Raw genomic sequence first — 17,623 nt, forward strand, 5'->3', positions numbered from 1 at the left:
ATTTTTATGGTAGATTCATGCATTAAGGTTAACATTATTTTTTTGAATTTGATGAAATTTCGGTTCAATGCATTTCTAGTTGTTCTCTGAGTGCATACTTGATTGTCAGGAAATTAATTTCACCGATTTCATGTCATGTACTAGGAGACCAATGTGAAATACTGCCGAAATTTTGTCAAATTTAAAAAAATAGAATTAACCTTGACGTATGAAGCTACCATAAAAGACGGTCTTCCTAAATGGGGTAGGGCCACACCTATAATAAAAGAGTGAGATTTTCATGCATTGAATAACTTTCTGAGTATCACGTAGTTATTACTTAGATGGATCGAAGTTGGATGAATGAAAGTCGCATTAGCCTAGAATATGAGGAAGGCGTCGAGTAGTTCTTACAATTTGCTTTAGAAAGAGGTCGATCGGATGAAGATGGAAAATATTATTGTCCTTGCATCAATTGTTTGAACGAAAGACGACAAATACTGGACGACATACGGGACCATCTGTTGTGCGATGGAATTAAGAGGAATTATACGAAGTGGATATGGCATGGTGAAATGACAGACATGCAGAGTGTGCCCCAATCAAAACCGTTTGATGTAGAAATGGGAGATCGCTTGAAGGATATGATTCATGATCTTAGACAAGAGTTTTTTCAGCAAGCACATGCCCCTGTGTATGAAGGATTGCAGAGTGACTCAAAGAAGCCTTTGTATCCAGGGTGCAACAATTCCTTGACACTGTTGTCGGCCGTGTTAAGTCTGGTTAATGTCAAGGCCAGATATGGGTGGAGTGACAAAAGCTTTACTTCAGTGCTTCAAGTAGTGCACGATCTGCTTCCAGAGGAAAACACCTTGCCTAAAAGCTACTATCAGGCCAATAAGATACTGTGTCCGATGGGTATGGTGTATCAGAAGTTTCATGCTTGCCCGAATGACTGCATACTGTATAGACTGAATTCAAAGAAATGTCTAAATGCCCTAGGTGTGGGGCGTCACGGTACAAAGTGAAGGATGATGAGGACTGCAGTTCAAATGAAAACTCAAAGAAGGGCCCTCCAGCGAAGGTGTTGTGGTATCTTCCCATCATTCCAAGGTTTAAGCATCTTTTTGCTAATGGAGACGATGCAAAAGACCTTACCTGGCATGCAAATGGGAGAAACTCTAATGGAATGGTCCGTCATTCGGCTGATTGCTCCAAATGGAAGAAGATTGATGGTTTGTATCCGGATTTCGGCAAAGAGGCAAGAAATCTTAGGCTTGGACTAGCCAGTGATGGAATGAATCCATATGGCAATTTAAGCACTCAACATAGTTCATCGCCAGTTCTACTAGTAATTTACAATTTGCCTCCTTGGTTGTGCATGAAGCCAAAATACATGATATTGTCTATGATGATATCGGTCCCTAGATAGCCAGGAAATGACATTAATGTTTATCTAAGTCCGTTGATTGAAGATCTGAGAAAGTTGTGGGATGAGGGGGTTTTAGTGTTTGATGGGTTTCGCAAGGAGACTTTTGAAATGCGTGCAATGCTTTTTTGTACCATTAATGACTTTCCAGCATATGAGAATCTGAGTGGTTACAGTGTTAAGGGTCATCATGCATGCCCTATCTGTGAAGAAGACACAAGCTACATACAATTGAAACATGGTAGAAAAATAGCCTACACTAGGCATCGACATTTTCTGAAACCTCATCACCCTTATAGACGAATGAAAAAAGCTTTTAATGAAAGTCAAGAGCACGAAAATGTGCCGATACCATTGACTGATGGGCAAGTCTTCCAATGGGTTGAACACCTAAATACTGTATTTGGAAAGACCCAAAAGAATGATAAAAGTAAGACTTTCATATGGAAGAAAAGGTCCATTTTCTTTTATCTTCCGTACTGTTCTGATCTAAATGTTAGACATTGTATTGATGTTATGCATATGGAGAAAAATGTATGTGACAGTGTCATTGAGACGCTCCTTAACATTCAAGGCAAGACGAAAGATGGTCTGAATACCCGTCAAGATCTAGTTGACATGGGCATACGATCGCAGTTGCATCCAAGGTCTGATGGTAAAAAAATATACTTGCCTCCAGCTTGTCATACTTTGTCCAGAAAGGAGAAGATCAATTTTTGTCAGTGTCTGCGCCAGGTTAAAGTCCCACAAGGATACTCTTCAAATATTAAGAGTCTTGTGCAATTGAAGGAGCTTAAGCTGGTGGGGTTAAAGTCTCATGATTGTCACGTGTTGATGCAACAATTTTTACCCATGGCCATATGAGACATTTTTCCTAACAAAGTTAGATTTGCCATAACTCGCCTGTGCTTTTTCTTTAATGTCATATGTAGCAAAGTCCTTGATCTTGTCAAGTTTAATGACTTGGAAAACGAGGCTGCAATTATACTTTGCTATTTGGAGATGTATTTTCCTCCTGCTTTCTTTGACATCATGGTCCACTTAATTATTCACCTGGTCAGAGAAATCAAATGTTGTGGTCATGTTTATCTACACTGGATGTACTCGATTGAGCGCTACATGAAGATCTTAAAAGGGTATACCAAGAATCTACATCATCCGGAAGCATCTATTGTTGAAAGGTACATCGTAGAAGAAGCCATTGAATTTTGTTCAGAGTACATTGAAAAGGCTAAACCTGTTGGGCTTCCTAAGTCTCGCCATGATGACAGAGTGGGCGGTAAGGGTTCAAGAGGACTGCATGTTATCGCTCCAAGTGTAGAAGATTTGTTACAAGCTCACTTATATGTGTTGAACAACAGTAATGAAGTTTTGCCATACATACTTCAGCATGAAGGTTTAGTCAAAAAAAGTAATCCAAAAATGTCAAAGAACTGGGTCTTGAAAAAGCATAACAAGACTTTCTCTGATTGGTTTAAAGATACAATATTTACTGATGAAAATGCTTCTAAAACATTAAGAAAGTTAGCTGATGGGCCTAAAAGAAATGTTATAACTTGGCAAGGATACGACATAAACAAGTATTCCTTTTACACAAAAGTACAAGACGACAAAAGTACAATGCAAAACAGCGGGGTCACCCTAAGGGTTGAATCTCACTTTGCAAGTGTACATGATGACAATCCCTGTGTAGCTTCCATCCCTTACTTTGGGTTCATTGATGAAATATGGGAGCTTAACTATGTCAAATTTAGTGTTTGTGTTTTCAAATGTAAATGGGTTGACAGCAACACCGGTGTGCAAACTGATGATGTAGGATTTACATTGGTAGACCTAAAGAAACTAGCTTACCAGAATGACCCTTTCATCATGGCAGAACAAGTTAAGCAACTATTTTATGTGCAAGACCCTTGTGTTAGTCCTTTGTCCACACAAATGACTCCTAACGCGGTCGGAGAAGAAGAAGCTGACGACGTTCATGCTAATCGTAATGATTGTGGTGAAGGAGAATTAATTAACATCATCTAACATAATTTTCTAATTATGTATTTCATTTCGGTACATTCATTTACATAACTCATACAGTGCTTTTTGATAATGTAAACTAACTCAACTTTTTCTCTTTAAAGGACCATGGCTACTCCAGGTGGTCTAGTGCAAACGGAAATGAAATACACTGCTCAACTTTTTGATAATGTAAACTAACTCAACATGACTATGATCGTTGCCCTAGGAAGATTTTATGAGGGATCCACAGTGGTTCACAACATCCCGTTGTTGCATGGCCAAGTGAAGGTTGGTGTTGAGGAGGTTAAAGATGCAGAGGCTTCCGTTCCTATACCTACTGACGAGGTTACCTTAGTGGGGCAGACACTTAACACCTTCCTTGCTTGGCCGACACATCTCATGAAGCGTTTATCAGAACAGGTATTTTACTCTGATTATATGTTTCTTTTTTTCAATTGATTTGTTCACTGTAATCAAAAGTTATTAATTAACTATGTTTGGTCAATAGGCACCTGTGTCTCCAGCAAAACCTCCAAAAAGCCCGAATCATGAGGTCGATGATCCCCTGTATCTAATGACATTGACCATCCCACAGCTGTTTTTGAAGCCTCTCCATGTTATGTGGGATGCTACCTTGTTCGGGGTGTTTAATCAAAACTTCCCGTTGTACATAAAGCACGAAGATCTCTCTGAAATTGCACACGATGGTCAATGTCTCAACATATTTGTTATACAGTTGTGGATTCTGTAAGTCAATTTAGATTACTGTTAATTACCAAAGTAATTTTTTAAATTCATACATAATTAACTTTGTCTTAACAACACACGCATCTGACTGAGACAAGTATGCGAACGGGGAATTTTGATGTGTATGGATTCCTCGAGCCACAGTCCATTCAGAGATATAGGCAATCGTAATTTGAATCGAAAAGTTACATCAAGAGTTGGATGCAGAGTTCAAAACGCGATGTCTACCTTGGAGCCTACCTGAATGGGTAAGTCAAACACAACAACTAAATTTAAATAATCTATACTACTACAATAACCCATATTCATCTCCACTGCAGCGAACACTGGGAAATGATCGTCATTCTGCCTAAGGAAAACCTAGTTGTCTAGTTTTGTTCTTCACATAACATGCCAGAAAACTATCTTAAGGGAATAATTAACAGGTCAGTGTTGTTTGCAACACATTTGCATTAGCATAACTCAACAACATCAATATTTTAATGTTCCTCATATTCAACAGTTCGTTGAAAGGACTTGATGATACTCCACAACCTAAATCCAAGGTTGCTGCTAGATGGATTGTTGTTAAGGTACGTGATTTAAATAAAACTTCTACTTATATATACTGCTTATGTGTGTGTACACTAATTGTAGTTAACGTTTAATTAGTATCCAAATTTCATTATGTATTTAGTGTAATAGACAAAAAGGAAGCACTGAGTGTGGCTATTACGTCATGCACTGGATGTTCACGATAATCTTAGGAACTTTCAAGAATAATTAGGAAACGATAATTGTTTATTTCAAACAAAGTTGGTTTTCTTATCATTGTTATTACAATATTAATTTATCTTTTATTTGATCATGAAGTATTTTAATGATGTTAGACCATTGGAAGCAGAGAGATTCAAGGCGATTCGCATCCAGTGGGCATAGTATTATCTAAAAATTAAAAATCAAACATAGGATGTTAGGGAACTATGTAACTTTAGGTTACTTAATTATTTTATCATACTTTGCATTACATTTTTTACAATTGTTGTTTCATTTTAACATTGAATAACCTTTGTTGATAGTTATTCATAGTTATCAATTGATTTTTTTCAATTAATACTTTACTAGCTAGTTTTCTGCTAAAACCTATTTGAAAGCAAAATGCAAATAATATATGTTGTGTGTTGTGTGGTCTGATTTTAAATTTACAGGTTAAATTTTGATTTTTTTTTTGTAAAAACAGAGAGAGTATTTAAAAAAAATCATAAAAACAACATTGGTTTTCTATAATAAAAACCAATGTTAATCGTTAACATCGATTTTCCCAAAAAAACCCGATGTTAACGTATGTTAACATTGGTTTTTCCAAATAACCGATGTTAACTGTCAACATTGATACATTTTTTTGGGTGTAATTCTTATTATCAACATCGGTTATTTAAATAACCGATGTTGTAAATTTTATGTTAATATCGGTTTTTTTTAAATTGATGTTAACGATAAAACTTTCAACATCGGTACTTTCAATATCGGTTTTATAACCGATGTAGAAAGTCCTAAATAACCGATGTTAAAAGCTTATTTTCTAGTAGTGTTGTAAACATGGTTCAAGAGCAATTTTTAATAATGAAGCAAAATGAGTTTACAACCCAATCATGCAAAATCTACCCACGCACATATAGTTTGATGGTAGTCTCCTTCACTATATTGTGTTTCATGGCATTTGTCTTTATTATCCAATGCTCCATATACTCGGACAATCGAATGTTTGATTTGATTTTATTTTTGTATTCAATGTCAGATATGCATTATATTAATTTTTATACTTGTGGCATAGTTCTTTAAGGCTTGAAAGTGTTAGTCCAGTTCTGTTCTATTTTTTATTCTTATAATGTCTGATAGGAAACTGGGTTGTGATAAATTTTTTATAAAATTTTCTGATCTCTGCTCATTGTTGAATTGACTGCATGACATGAATAGGAATTTAATAGATGCATGCTACTCCTGGTGCTTTAGTTTTATTATTGTTACAAAATTAGGTTCAAATATATTTGAGGCTTGCATTGCAGTAATTTTCCTTAGGGTCCAACCAGCTGTAGTTTTAGCTTTGCTATATTGTGTTGTCATGCATTCTATTATGTTTTTTCTTGTTTTCTTGTAAAATAGGCGAAGGACCACTTATGAGCATATACACAAGCATTCTGAAAGGAACTCCGATTATTTTGATGATTTATACCGTGTTCATATAGAAATGCACAAGTATGGACATAAAAAATAGAATATGGATAATGTGCAGCGTATTGTTGACCATCCTGCACATCACAAACACAGAAAGAAACGGGATAGCTCAAAGAGGGAGTTAAAGAGATGAAGCTAAAGCATGATAAAGTGATGCAAGAAAATTATGACAAACACAACCAAGTTCTACTAGATGAGCCAGAGGCTGAGTAGATTGAAGTCCAAATGTACAATTTAATGTACATACTTTTTAATTTCTGACACTAACATTTTAGAGCAACTTGTTACGTATTTCATAGAATCATAGTTACGGTTTTTATCCTTTTACCTTCTCCCGTTTCCACTACTAGTCTTCCTTCTTGCTTTCTCTTACTTTTTAATAGGGTGGGGCGGACAACAGTTGAGGAACAAAACTTATTGAAAGATAGATTTAGAATGTTATGTACATAAAACATATTTTTATAGGAAGGAAATAGCTAATCTACAATTTGATCCATAAAAAGTAAGGACTTGTGTTGCTTTGGTTTGTCAAATGGCAAACTTCCTAAAAATTATAACTTGGTGAGTTTGTCAACATTAAATAATTTTATCCACAACTGACTTCTTTATATAGACTAAAACCTTTAAAGATGCAACTTGCAAGCAGTAAAAATCGTGACTTAATTTCAAAGAGAAAATTGTATATTAACTAAGGATATAATCTGAAGCATTTACACCCCTTGTTACCAAAGTACAAGTTTCCTTCCCTTCCCCCTCATTGCGTTTTTGCAAGGTAAGGCACGTCATATTTTGGTTTTGACCCATGTTTTTCATAAAAACCTTGTAGTATATTGAGAAGAAAAATCTAATAAAAACATAACTTTTAAGAGACCTAATCAAAACTGAGTGAGAGATCCTTATGGTTACTTTTCTGGCTTCCAGAAGAATTTCATCGCCTTGTGATTCTTAAAAATGTCAAACCTAAATTTCTACCATATATTGCGGAGTTTTGGTTTCTAATTTGTAATGGTATATTCTGGTTCCTGCTGTTTCCTCAGATCTTCTTCCATGATCTGGACGTGAAAACCATTTGGAAACTATAAACCCGGAGTTTGGAGGATGTTTCCTCCTTTGATGGGTCGCCACCTGAAATATTCATATGTTAATTACTTATAGAGAGATTTTCCATGTCAATTTAAGTTCACACGCAGGGCGTTGTCATTTCATAATCTTACCTGTACATGGTTACCAAGCTATGAATAAACATAGCCAGCCATCTGAACCTTAGTGAAGTCCGTTCCAACCCAAAATCTCATGCCTCCGCCGAAAGCCATGAAATGTTTGCTGGCACGTTGTAGTTCCACTCCCTGAAAGCCCATTTTTTCGAGGTCACTAAATGTGTAAAAGAAAGATGGAAAGCTAAAATTTACCTACATTAGAAAGAAATGGCAACACTAACATAGAAAAAAGGGGCAAAAGGAAAAGGAAAGCTAAATAATAAAAAAAAAAAAAAACACTAATCACTATAGAACTACACTAGTAAAGATTCTGCAAGGATTAATTAGGAAAAGAATACCATTAGAAAAAATAAACAACTGGAAATAAAAATAACTAATAAATCATATTTGTAAACTAGTGTGTGTGTGTGTGCAAGAACCAATTCAAGCCCACAATAAAACAACCAAACCAGTGTGTGTGCAACTTGTGCGAACTAGTGTAAACCAATGCAGACAGACCATTGAAGTCAACACACATTTCATCAACTTTCAGCTTGCACTGATTTCTTCAAGGTTCATGAAAAAGGGATGAAGAGGAGATGAGTCTCTCAGCACTCAAGAAGAAGGTGGATTGTATTGCATCAGGAAGAGGGACCATTTTCTATGTTGGAGACCTGGAGTGGGCTGTAGTGAAAGCAACTTCAAGTCAAAAGGAGGAATGAAAAGGTTTTTTCTATATAACCCTCTTTATGATCTAGTGGTTCAAATAAGCAAGTTGTTTTCAATTTAAATGCTGCAAGATAGAAATTTTCAATGGTCAAAACAACCACTTAATGGTTATGTAAAGCATAGAGAAATACACCAAAAAGAAAAAAAAATGCATATAAAGCAAGCAAATATATATAGACAACCAATAAAAGCTAAATGAATCAAGAAGACTGCACTCACAGACTTGGCAGGTGTTGGTGACTCCTTTTGTCAGGCCTAAGTTGAGGCCTTTCATTCATAAAACACAATCTTGGCACAGGTTATAGTATAAGTTTGGACCCCTGTTATGTCCAGAATTTTCTGTATCTCCGACACCCTCATGGCATCATGGTATGAAGATCTCCTTGTCTTTCAAAAACTAATAAAGAATTGAAAGAATACAATAACAACCCATCAAAGACAATTTTTTAGGATCAATCAAAAAGGGTTGGATCCTAAGAAAGTAATAATGTAGGAAAGTTACGCAATTAGATTACAGGCTTCCAAATCCTTAGTTTGGCCTTTTGGGAGTTTAAATCCCCACAAAATTGCATCAAATTGAGTCATAGATCCTCAAAGACAATTACTTATTAGTTAACAAAATTTTAACCCAAAGTTTTTACCTGAATAGCTTTGTGTTCTCTGTGAGAAGCAAGACAGGCTGAACAAAGGGCTCCATTCATACAATCCGAGCAATACATGTTGCATTCACTTTTGTGGAAATCTGTGTGGACTTTGCATTGAACAAAAAAAGGCTTGTTTGGAGAAATGGCCTAAGCCATGGTGGCCACTTGTTTTCTTCTTCATTCTTTCCAAATTCCAATTGTTGAATATGCTGTAAATTTCTAGAATCATCACAATAGAATTTTCTACAAGCAAAAACTATGTTAGACAATACTCTCATAGAAATAGATTAATCTAGAAAGTTCATGTATGAAAGTCTTAAAAACTGAGATCTTGAACTAGAAAATGAATTTAAGAAATAGATAATCTAGAAGTGAAAGTGCTTGTAAATACTAGAAAGATGTAAACAGTAAATACTAAAAATAAGTCGGTGAATAAAACACATAAATAGGTAATGTGTTTGAAAATAAAATAAAAAATGAAAGAAAATAAATATGAAGAAGATGCACAGTCTTGAATTAAATAACAAAATAGCAGTAGCAAATTAAATTTAATTGACAACACATGAATAATACATTATAGCATACAATAAGCACAAGGAAAAATTAAATTAAGGGAAAGAATTAAATAGCCTGGGTTGAAGCGCGTAAACGCTATCCTTAGAGAGAAAACGCCCCCACTGCACGGGTAAGAAATTTTGATTGCGCTCCTCTCTCAAGATACGACAACCCGTTGGTTCCGATCGTGTGCAGCGAAAGGATCCCCGAACCTTATGAACACCAATGTTCTTGCTCTCACAAAAATTAAGTTTTATATAAAAAAAGAAAGAGATAAATTGTTGGCAGAAAGAAACCAGAGCTCTCAGTCTGTCATTTCTAGAAAAGAGGAAAGAGATATATATAGGCATTTTGCAACAACAAAATATGACCGTTAGAAATATGACCGTTGGAAAACCAACCTACAGTTGTCACAACAAACATAACAAACTAGTTGACTCATTAAAACAAAATCTTAAGAAAATCTAAAATAAATATTATTTTATAAAATAGAATTAATATATATTTATAAATTTTAAATTAAAACACAAATATTTACCAACATTCCCCCACATAATTTAAAATTTTAAAATATATTTTCTAAAAGATAATTTGTATAAAAACATAAGAGAAAGAGCATGTGATATTGTATTTCGGTATAAGGAATCTTCCGGGTTTGAGCCTTATACCTAGTGTTTATGAACTTCCATCCGAGAAAAATGTAGTGACTTGATTGTCTTGAACTACATATTCTTTAACCGGACTTTAGTACACAACCCCTACAATATTGGCGTTCAATTAGGTTCTAATCAGTGGTAACGCGTTACACGGCCTTGCGCTTGTATCTTGTTTCGTGAGTGTCACTTAGAGATTAGCCCATATCTCACAGTGGCGGCCCCACCACCACACTCACTAGGTGAATCCTCAAAGAGTGGGTTGTGACCCCCACCCCTACAATAATTGTCATCGGATTCATTAAGAGGTATTTTTTTTTTTACCAAAAATACACATATATAAATACCTCAACCTTAATATTGCCACAATTTATAATACACCTCGTCATAGGAATGAGAAACGGACAACTCCGCTAAATTTCATTTTGGTGTACTTTAGTCAACAAACAATTTCGTTGTTACCCGTTGAACTCCATTCATGGGATCACCAATCACACGGAGACGGGTGTCCATTGTTGTAACTAAATAATGGGCTTTAATCTCATTCCCCTCGACGACTCAAATACTTGTTGACATGTCAATCTTTTTGTAAGCGGATCCACAATATTATTTACTGACCTGACAAAGTCAAGAGAAATGACACCATGAGAAATCAAATTTCTTATAAACTTATGTCTCACTCTTAAGTGTCTTCTTTTTTCATTAAAATTTTGCTTGTCACTTTAGATATAGCAATTTGACTATCACAATGCATTGGAATTGGAGGTATAGGCTTATTTAACAATGACAAATCACATAATACATTTTTAAGAAATTCAGCCTCACTAGTAGCAGTATTTAAAGCAATAATTTTTGCTTTCATATGAAATAATAATTTGTCTAGTAGATTATCATGATACTACACAACTAGCTAAAGCAAAGACATAATCACTCGTCAATTTTATTTCATCAAAATCAGAACTTCAATTTTGTATCACTAAATCCCTCAATTACTTTCCAATTTACCAACTGCATGTGCAATATTAGACAGGCCTAGAGAAGTTTGTCAAATGCAACAAAGAAACGATACTTTGAGAATATTTATGTGAAGAAATTCCTTTACTCAAATTTTCTTTAACTTGATGGATAAGAGTCATAAGGAGTAAAAGCATGTTTCGCATCAAAATAATTAAACTTCTTCAATAGCTTTTCAACATACTAAGATTGGGTAAAAGTCATGTCATCATTTTTCTTTATAAGCTTAATACCCAAAATCACATCTACACAACCAAGGTCTTTCATACCAAAATTTCTAAACAAGAAAAAATTTACATCATTTATGAAATTCATATTACTACCAAATATCAATATGTCATCCAGATACAAACATAAAATGACGCATCCATTATCATCAAATTGTTTCACATACACACATTTATCACTATCATTAATTTGAAAATCATACAAAAGAATAACTTAATCAAACTTTTGTGTCAATGCTTTGGAGCTTGTTTCAAACCATACAAAGATTTAACAATTTATTTTTCAAGAAAAAATATTTTCAAAGAAAGTCACATCTCTAGACTCCATAATAGTACCATTAGAAATTTCAGATACTTCTGAATTAATAACTAAGAATCTATAAGTAGTATTATGTAAAAAATATCCAACAAAATATAATTAATATTTTTTTTTAATTTTCCTTTTCTTATTAATAGGGATATTAACCTTTACTAGACACCCCCACACTTTAAGATATTTCGGATTTAGTTCTCTTTTTCTCCATAGCTCATAAAGATTTTTCTTTTGTTTATAAGGTACTCTTTTAAGAATACGACATGCAAAATATAAAGTTTCACCAAAGTGTTTATTTTATTATTTTTGTGTGTTATATTTTCACAGGCTTATCTTTTATCAATGAGTTATAAATAAAGAGACAATCAGTCAACATGTAACAACAAAATACTTGCAGTAGAAATAATAACATTAAACAATAAAAATTAAAAATCAAACAACAAATGTCCTGATTTTAAAGACTTGTGTTCACAGGATCATTTGACCAAGTAAAAGATAGTTTTCTAATCATATAGGAATGAAATTAGAAGTATGCTTTTAGTTTTTCACATAAACTAATTCTAAAAGCATTTTCTCTTCAAAACCATCATTAATAAAGAAAATATATTTTAAATTTCAAATTATAAGAAAATATTTTTCAATAATCTCTCACTAATGTAAAATTTAAGGAAATGAAATAATATAATAAAACATTTTTAATAAAGCATAATACATTGTGTTTTCATCCATTAATTTTTCAGACTTACTAAAGGGGAGTCAATCATATTCATGACATATATTTTGGCAAAATAAAATGCTACTGCAGAAAAGACTATGCAAGAAGAAAGTGATAACTAACTTTTCTCTCTAAGACTGTTTGAAAACAAAATAAAAAATGAAAGAAAATAAATATGAAGAAGATGCACAGTCTTGAATTAAATAACAAAATAGCAGTAGCAAATTAAATTTAATTGACAACATATGAATAATACATTATAGCATACAATAAGCACAAGGAAAAATTAAATTAAGGGAAAGAATTAAATAGCCTGGGTTGAAGCGCGTAAACGCTATCCTTAGAGAGAAAACGCCCCCACTGCACGGGTAAGAAATTCTGATTGCGCTCCTCTCTCAAGATACGACAACCCGTTGGTTCCGATCGTGTGCAGGGAAAGGATCCCCGAACCTTATGAACACCAATGTTCTTGCTCTCACAAAAATTAAGTTTTATATAAAAAAAGAAAGAGATAAATTGTTGGCAGAAAGAAACCAGAGCTCTCAGTCTGTCATTTCTAGAAAAGAGGAAAGAGATATATATAGGCATTTTGCAACAACAAAATATGACCGTTAGAAATATGACCGTTGGAAAACCAACCTACAGTTGTCACAACAAACATAACAAACTAGTTGACTCATTAAAACAAAATCTTAAGAAAATCTAAAATAAATATTATTTTATAAAATAGAATTAATATATATTTATAAATTTTAAATTAAAACACAAATATTTACCAACATAATGTTGTACTAATTATAACTTGTGAGAAATCAATACAACCCCTTCTATTGTTCAAGAGCTACACGGCCACTTCTATTGCTTGTCATCTAAAATTTCTAACTACACTTCCTTCTTAAATCCCACCCCACTAACTACCGTACATCAATTAACCAATTTTCTATTCCCCTAAAATACTAACACCAATATCATCATCTTCATTGAGGCCTCTCACCCCAAATGCACCTCCTCCAGCCCCCAATTCCTAATAATAATACAATCAATAACAAATGACAATTAGCAAAATACAAGAAAAATGAAAAAAAAAAGTAGATAAATAAATGCACCTATGGTATATGTGTGAGGGGTTAAATTGACTGTTGGTTGTAATAATACGAACCATGATTTTTGTTGATGTAGTTCTGGATTTGATTTCTCTAATGGTGGGTGATTATTGGTCCTTTATGATAACAGACAGAAACAAAAAAAGATAAAAGAAAAAGAAGTTTCTCTCAATATGCTTTGCATTTTGTTGCTAAGTATATGTAGGGTCTCTTGACTATGCCAAAAGCTAATGCTAAAATCATGGTTGGTTGGTTGTTTTGTGAGGTAGACATAAGGTAGTGTCTTTCTGCTTCACATTGCAGATTCACATGTTGTGCAAAAGGAACACTAAAAGGAAAAGAAATAAGAAAATGTAAGTTGAGGGTTTAGGGTTCCAATGTTCAAATGAGCGGAAATGTAGTCTATCTATTGTAGTTACCCTCTATGAAAAGGAACGATCTCAATCCAAGAAGATCAAACCAACCTATAACTAACAACAAACTCAGCAACAACAAAAGTGGCAGACAATAAAAGAGGAAAGAAAGCGAAGAGGAAAAGTGATGTAGCTCCATGTGGAGCTTGTAGGCCTTGGATCTTCTTCATCAATGGAGTCCTTTGCTTCTTGAAGTTTAATGGCAGAGGAAGGGAGAAGGAGAAAGATGATTGGAGACGTCACTTCAAGGAGAAGATGAGTCAAGAAGAAGCTCACTACCATAGGAAGCCATGAATAATTGCTTGAAGGTAAGAGAAGAATGGAGGGAGAAGAAGAGAGGGAGCACAAAATTTTTTGCCTAAAAAGACGTCTGAACTTTGAAGTGTAATTCTCAAATGATCAAAGTTGAAAAAATGCACACACAAGGCCTTTATATATAGCCTAATGTCACACAAAATTGGAACAAAATTTGAATTTCTATTCAAATTTCACTTGAATTCGAAATTGAATTTTTGGAGCCAAATTTTGGAGCCAAAATTTCACTAATTATGATTAGCGAATTTTAGTTATGGTTCAACCCACTAATCCAAGATCAAATCTAAGATTCTCCACTAAGTATGTTTAGGTGGCATGAAGCATGTACAACATGAAGGACATGCACAAAGTGTGACTATATGATGTGGCAAGAAAAAGCTCACCTCCCCCTCTAAAATTTAATTGGATTGGGCTTCTCCCAATTCAATTAAATTTATTTTCCAACACACACATCAAATATTCACTTATTGCATGTGAAATTACAAAACTACCCCTAATACAAAAACTAGTCTAAGTGCCCTAAAATATAAGGACTGAAAAATCCTACATTTCTAAGGTACTCTACCTACATTATGGAGCCCTAAATACAAGATCCAAAAATAATAAAACCTTAATCTAATATGTACAAAGATAAGTGGGCTCATACTTAGCTCATGAGCCCGAAATCTACCCTAAGGCTCATGAGAACCCTATGACCTTCTTTTGCATCTTTGGCTCAATCTTCTTGGAGTCTTCTATCCAATGTTCTTGGGGGGTAGGATTGCAACAAAAAGAGAAATCAAACCTGTAGAGTGAATTGTCTGGTGATTGACAATGCTACAAGTGAAACAACCAAATTAATGCCAAAAATAAAGAAGACAAGGTGCAGACAAAAATAATGAAGAGAGGAAACAAAGATGAATATATAAGTCTTAAATTTTATTATATAACTATATATAATTATGTGCTTTTTCTTAAAAAAAATCGATAATAGTACATCCTATTTTTGAAAGTCTTAAAATTACAAATGCCATTTGTGAGTTTCAAATGTCATTAATAACTATTAATTTATAATAAAATTATATATATATATATATATATATTAAAAGTAAATTTAAATAAAAATGTCATATTATTTATGTTATAAAAAATTATTGAACTAAAATAAATTATGTTACTCACATTATTATCGTTTAAAATAATAGTAGTTAACAATAATTGAAGAAGAAATTGCTATCAAATTGTTTAAAAAAAAAACTGTTGTATTGTGACAATGGCTGAGAGAACAAAATTAAGTAAACCTCTAGTCACTCAAAGGCCAAAACTATAAGCACATTATGAGAGCCTAAGAAAAAATGAGAATAATAACAAAGATGGGAGAAAAAAAAATAAAAAAGATTATAAGAAGAATAATAATAGAGAGAAATTAATAATGTTTGTTCGCATGTATCAAAATTTAAGTTGTCAATCTCTTATATAATGTGGACAAGTTTGTCTCATTTGCAAATGTTAATAAAAAAAATAGTCATTATTTACTAAATAATTGTAATGAAATTAATATAAAAGAGAAAGTCATACATTATTTTTTTTACAAGTGATAAATTCATTTGATTACAAATATAATTATTTAATAGTTATAACATTTAAAAGAAAAACAAAAAATTTAAAAAGAAATAGACTTTTTTTAATAACTATTTGATTCAATGGTGATTTTTAGAATTACTTAGAGGATGAAGTAGTTTAAAGAAATGTGTCACAAAAAAGGTAATTATTTATTAATAATTACAGATAAGATGCTGTCTATAAAACATTTACTTGGAAGCAAATCAAAAAATAGTAGTAAAGGTAATAAAATCACAACAATGAACTATTGATAAAATTTATTATCAAAGAGCTCGGTTTCGGTGAAAATTTAGACCAATTAAATAAAAATATGTACCTTTTATTCATAGAATATAGGTTTATATTTTAAAATACAAATGTATAAGAGTCTCTAATATTGTTTCGTCCGAGGTCATAAAATGTTAGAATCATCCTGCAAGAACCGCTTATGCATTGTTCCAGAGAAACACGAAGCTTAAAATGACAGATCAATGAATAAAAGTTATATATATAAGAACATAAATATAATCAATAAAAAATAAAGTGACAACCCTTCAAATCCATTATATTTCTCAACGTGTTGTTTTTGTGAATCTGACATAAATATATATGAATACGTTACGGCGGCATAAATTTTTAATTAATTTTAATATTCGTTATAAAAAATGTTATTTAATATTTATGAATGTAAATTCGTTAAAGTATATATGAACATTAAAATGATTAATTAGTTTACAAAGAAATAGGTGACGCATCTCATAACCCAAACACTCTCTTGTTAGTGTATGCTGTATAATGTGAAGTCTCTCTCATTCGGCTTGCATGTGATATTGTGATGTAAATGGAAATCCTTTTCCCTCCTACATTAGCGGGGGTTTTGGTGTTTGATACTTGCACGAATCTTATTCTATGTGCATCTGGATCCATGCTCTTTTTTTTTTTCCGTCGACAAATGAGGGAGAGTGTGCATGTCTGTGAGACCAATTAGATACACACACCGCATTTCTACGTTTGGTAACTTATTCCTCACTTTCCAACCAAACACAGCATAAAGGAAAGTAAAAAACCGCCAAACCGCCTTTGAATATATTTTGGCGGTTACTGTCACGCACGGGCACACCCATGTATTATGTATGGCCAATTAGAGAACTAATGCATAACAATAACAATGGCATTGCGTTCCGCTATCACCCTAATAATCATCTTCATACTTTCTTCCTTCTATGTCGTCGGAATTCAAATCATCTCCAAATCGAAGCTGGAGAAGTGCGAGAAGAACTCCAACTCCGATGACAATCTCAACTGTACTACCAAAATCGTACTCAACATGGCTGTTCCCAGTGGCTCGGTAAATAAATCACATTCACATTACGCTCCTCATTGTGTTCCTGTGTGTTGAGGTTGTTGTTTTGTGATTTTGCAGAGTGGCGGAGAGGCATCGATTGTTGCGGAATTGGTGGAAGTGGAGGAAAATTCAAGCAGGAAGATGCAGACATTGCGTATTCCTCCTGTCATAACGGTCAACAAAACTTCTGCATATGCCTTGTATCAGTTAACATACATACGAGTATGATACTTCTCTTCTGTTACTTTTATTCACTCTCTGTAATCTACTCATTTTGGTTGCATTAACAATAACTTATTATTGTTGTCATTATCGTTTGTGGAGTAATCTATCATCATCTTATTATGGTTTTGGAGAATTATTTTTTCAAAGCAAATTGCCGTAAGAGGATTGCGTACATGTACATGTGGATGTAATAATCTATCGTTTGCAGGATGTTCCTTA

General features: G+C 33.5%; 1 pseudogene; it reads right to left on the reverse strand.

The window, feature by feature from the left end:
• Positions 1-7,608: 7,608 nt before the first annotated feature.
• LOC114386206 lies at positions 7,609-16,761 on the reverse strand (annotated as a pseudogene).
• Between the last annotated feature and the right edge of the window lie 862 nt (positions 16,762-17,623).

The sequence above is a fragment of the Glycine soja genome, chromosome 15, assembly GCF_004193775.1.
Source record: "Glycine soja cultivar W05 chromosome 15, ASM419377v2, whole genome shotgun sequence".
Taxonomy (NCBI): Eukaryota; Viridiplantae; Streptophyta; class Magnoliopsida; order Fabales; family Fabaceae; genus Glycine; species Glycine soja.